This window comes from Herpailurus yagouaroundi, unplaced genomic scaffold, assembly GCF_014898765.1.
Source record: "Herpailurus yagouaroundi ecotype Mexico unplaced genomic scaffold, PumYag 246, whole genome shotgun sequence".
NCBI lineage: Eukaryota > Metazoa > Chordata > Mammalia > Carnivora > Felidae > Herpailurus > Herpailurus yagouaroundi.
Genome location: NW_024412463.1, coordinates 9,178,011 through 9,182,563, shown reverse-complemented (window position 1 = coordinate 9,182,563; position 4,553 = coordinate 9,178,011). Strand labels below are relative to the sequence as shown.

Sequence of the window (4,553 nt, the reverse complement as noted above, 5' to 3'; positions counted from 1 at the left end):
GGGGGGCCCCTCAGGGCCGGGGGCGCCCTGGAAGCGTTAAAGGGACTGCGGGCAGGAGGCGGAGCCGCCAGTTAATCACCGTGCGAGGAGGCTGCTGACTTAGAGCCGCCGTGGGACCCTCTGAGCGCTGGCGTGCTGCGGCGTGAAATGGACCCGACCCCAGGGGAAATGGGAGGACGGCGAGCGTAGACCTGTGCCAGCGCCCCTCTCCCCAGGGCGGGAGACGCCGTGGCCGCCTTCCGTGCACCTGCTAATGATGCAGAAGTCATTGCTGCCCTCACACACCGTGGTACGTATGGTCTACTTTCGTGAAAAATAAGAAACGTGACTGTTTAGTTTAACGCATACTGGATGTGGGACACCCTTGAGGCCACCAGCTAGCTCAAGAGCTAGAAGTGCCCCCTGAGAGCCCCCGCCGGTCACAACCCCCACCCCCACCCCCCGGTCTTCAAAGGGCTCCCGCAGTCGCTGCTTTTGCCTTTGAAGCCACAGAGTCTCTGGTCTGTGATGGGCTCAGGACCCTCCTCAGCACCAGAGTCATCTGGAGAAGTCCTTGCAACCATCGGACCCCCCGGCCCAGTGGAACAGGCAGAGCTCCTCAGAGCCGCAAGGGGACAACATCCCTCCAGCCCCACCACCCAGTGTTTTCCCCTGAGCAGCTCCCCCAGGGCCGTCCCGGTCAAACCCTAGCAACTCCATGACGAGGTGCAGTCATGGCCATTTCACACATGCAGAGGTGCGGGCGGCAGAGAGGGAGGAACTGACCCGGGCCACGTGGCTGGCCTTGGGTGCTGTGGGCCATCCCACCCACCTTCTTCCTCCTCGGGGTACATGGCTGCTTGCTTCTGGCATCTCCTGTCCTGACGTCTCCTCGTCTTCAGAACTTTGTAACAATAGCAACAACAATTAGCAGCTGATGCCAGTGTCAGTGTAAGCACATATTCCTACCACCGTTAGGACAACTGCTCCAGGAGGCGGCAGTTACCATCTTCACCGTACAGATGAGAACTTCGTCCCCGGCTTCCTCCCGTGTCCTTCTCCATCAGCTCCCGCAAGGAGCCCCTATGATCACCCCCCTTTTGAGAGGAAAGAACTGAGACGAAGTAACTTGTCCTAAGATGTTAGGATGGGAAGGAGCCTGGATTCAAACCCCCAGCTGCTGAGTCGGTGCCTTTGTTCTCTGCCCAGTCCACTGGGCATGGCCTGGTGAACTCCTACTCATCCTTCAAGACCCAGCTTAGGTATTGCCTCTTCTCTGAAGCCTCCCTTGCTTCTCCTCCCCATGCATTTGGTTCCTGCTTGTGCACCCTTCCACTCCCACGCACTGTGTGCCCCTTCTGCTGGGCGTGCACCCCATCACGGTGCCGTCATGTACCCACACACCTGGCCGGGCCCCCCCCCCCCGGGCTAGGGTTTTAGAGGACAGGTGTTGGCCCTGGTCACTGCCTTCCCAGGCCCACTTACAAGCATGAACATCTGTCTTGCAGCCTCTGTCCCGCTCTGCTGGTAACAGAAGTTCTAATTTCCTCAGAGCAGCTACCCTCCTCAACACCGGTGGAGCCAAGAACCCTCCCTGATGCCAGGGGCGGGCGCATGACCCAGTCTGACGGGTCAACATAGTCCATTCAGCTGGCCTCGGTGGTTGGTTCAGGAAAGTTGGTCCAGGGAGGCACCACACTTGGGACTTTGACTGGACTAGGAGAGACAAGCCCTTTTAATCCACTGGCCTTGACAGGGATGGGCTGGGATTCTGGAAGTCATCACACACTTCAGAGTTCAAGCAACATGGAAGAGAAAGGGTCCCAGAGACGAAGGTATATTGGGACTGCTGGCATTGTCTGAGCACCTAGTTCCAGCTGTGCCTAAAGGCAGCCATATGGAGGGTTGGAATTCTCTTTTTTTTTTTTTTTTTTTATATTTATTTTGAGAGTGAGAGAGAGTGCAACAGGGGAAGGACAGAGAGAGGGGAAGAGAGAGAATCCCAAGCAGGCTCTGAGCTCTCAGTGCAGAGCCTGACTCAGGGCTTGAAATCACACACAGTGCGATCATGACCTGAGCCAAGATCTAGATAGAGTCTGACGCTTAACAGACTAAGCCATCCAAGTGCCCGAGGATTGGAATTTTCAATCCCACCCTTCCTGCCACTTCCTTTCCCTTGAGCCCCAGTGGGAAAAAGAGAGTAAGAGGCAGACAAATTAGCATAATCACAAAGGTGTTTGATGGGCAACCCACAGAAGTGGAGAAAATATTTGCAACTCGTATATCTGATAGGAGATTCGTCTCCAGAATATTTAAAGAACTCCTAAAACTCAATGGTAGAAAAACAAACAACCCGGTTCAAACATGGGTAAGGGACTTGAACGGACATTTCTCAGAAGAATCCATGCATGATGTCACTCATCAGTAGGGAAAGCCAAGCCAAAACAGGATACAACCTCGCACCCGCTGCATTTTGAAAATACAAACAAAAACAAAAACCAGAAAATAAGTGCTGGCAGGGATGTGGAGAAATTGGAACCCTCGTGCACTGTCGGGGCGAACATAAAATGTACAATGCAACCTGTGAGTCTACTGTATAAAGCGTAAATTGTCACACTCGTGGGAAACGGTATGCGGGTTCCTCAAACAACTTAAAAATACAATTACCCTTTGAGCCAGCATTTGTACTTCTGGATATACATCGAGAGAGAAAAGACTTGAAGGGGGGGGGCTCAAAGATACCTGCACACCCACGTCCGTTGCAACATTAGTCACAACAGCTAAAACGCAGAAGCAGCCCAGGCCTCCGTCAACAGACAAGAAGATCAGAAAAACGTGGTTTAGCCAAACAGCGGGAAATTTCCCACCTTAACAAGGGAGGACATTTTGAACTTGCCAGAGCAAGGAGGAACCTTGAGGACGTGGTATGAGATAAGCAACAAGAACTCAACAGAGGTAAAAACAGAAGCCTCGCAAACGCTGTCTGAGTCCGGCTTCGGTGAGGTCCCCCGAAGGGTCAGACTCGTAGGACAACAACGGAAGCGTGGATGGCAGGGGCGGGGGGGAGGGGGAAGAGGGAGTTACTGTTTCACCGGGACAGTTTCCATTTGGGAGGATGAGACAGTTCTGGAGATGGAGGGCGGAGTTGACAGCAGGAGGTTATGCGTGTGTGTAATTTGCCGAACTGCACGTTTAAAGATGGTTAATTCTGTGTTTGCGACTTTGCTGACTTAGTTGGTTTGACCTCGCAAGTTTGGGTGGCCTCCTTAGGATTTTCTACCTATAAAACCATGTCCCTTGCAAACAGAGATAATCTTATTTCTTCCTTTCCAATGCTGGTGCTTTTATATTTTTTCTTGCTTGATTGCTCTGATGAGGAGTTGCAGGACCATGTCGAATAGGGGCAGTGAGGCTGGATTGGATGCCTTGTCTGGTTCCCAGTCTCAGAGGAGGGCTTTCAGCCTCCAGCACTGAGTGGATGAGAACCACCACATGATTTAGCACGTATCCGAATATATATGCAGCGTGTATCTGAAGGAAAAGAAATCACAATGTCAAGGAGGTATCTGCGTCCCCCCCACGTTCATAGCAGCCTTATCCACAATAGCCAAACCATGGAAACAAACTAAACGTCCACCGACGGGTGAGTGGATACAGGACGTGTGGTGGGTATACAGTCGAATACTCTTCGGCCACGGAAAAGAAGGAAATCCTGTCATCTGTGACAACACGGACGGACCTTGAGGGCATCATGCTGAGTGAAATGCGTCAGGCTGAGAAAGATAAATACCGTGTGATCTCACTTACGTGTGGATCTAAGACAAAAAGCCAGACTCATGAAACAGGGATCAAATGTGTGGTTACCAGAGGCAGGGGGTGGGGGGTGGGGAGATTGGAGGAAGGTGGTCGAAGGTGGGAGCACCCAGCCTGAAGATAAGTAAGTCCTGGGCGTGTGATACGCAACGTGAGGACCAGGCTGATGCAGCTGTACGACGTATTTGAAGGTTCGCTAAGAGAGTAGATCCTAAAAGTTCTCGTCACAGGGAAAAAACATTGTCTCTCTCTTCTCCGTATCTCTGTGAAACAATGGATGCTAAACTTACTCCGGTGATCATTTCACAATATATATGTAGGTCAAGTCACTATGCCGTGTGCTTTAAAGTTATTTAGGGCTGTAGGTCAATTGTATCTCAATACAACTGAAAGAAAACAGAAAATACAAAGGAGTTTTGGTGACAGTTCTTTTAAGCTGAACACTGAGTAAAGAATGTTCTAAAAATAGGGGCGCCTGGGGCGCCTGGGTGGCGCAGTCGGTTAAGCGTCAGACTTCAGCCAGGTCACGATCTCGCGGTCCGTGAGTTCGAGCCCCGCGTCAGGCTCTGGGCTGATGGCTCAGAGCCTGGAGCCTGTTTCCGATTCTGTGCCTCCCTCTCTCTCTGCCCCTCCCCCGTTCATGCTCTGTCTCTCTCTGTCCCAAAAATAAATAAACGTTGAAAAAAAATTAAAAAAAAAATAAAAATAGGGGCGCCTGCGTGGCTCAGTCAGTTAAGGCTCCGACTTGGGCTCAGGTCATG

The 4,553-nt window shown here is 51.9% G+C and overlaps 1 long non-coding RNA gene across 1 annotated transcript in view; it reads right to left on the bottom strand.

Moving 5' to 3' along the window:
• The window catches only part of LOC121019963 (uncharacterized), a 22,593-nt gene extending 18,329 nt beyond the window's left edge, over positions 1 to 4,264 (bottom strand). Inside the window, exon 1 of the long non-coding RNA XR_005785836.1 lies at positions 2,333 to 4,264. This is a non-coding gene — a long non-coding RNA (uncharacterized LOC121019963). The remainder of the gene's footprint in view (positions 1 to 2,332) is intronic.
• Positions 4,265 to 4,553: the final 289 nt, after the last annotated feature.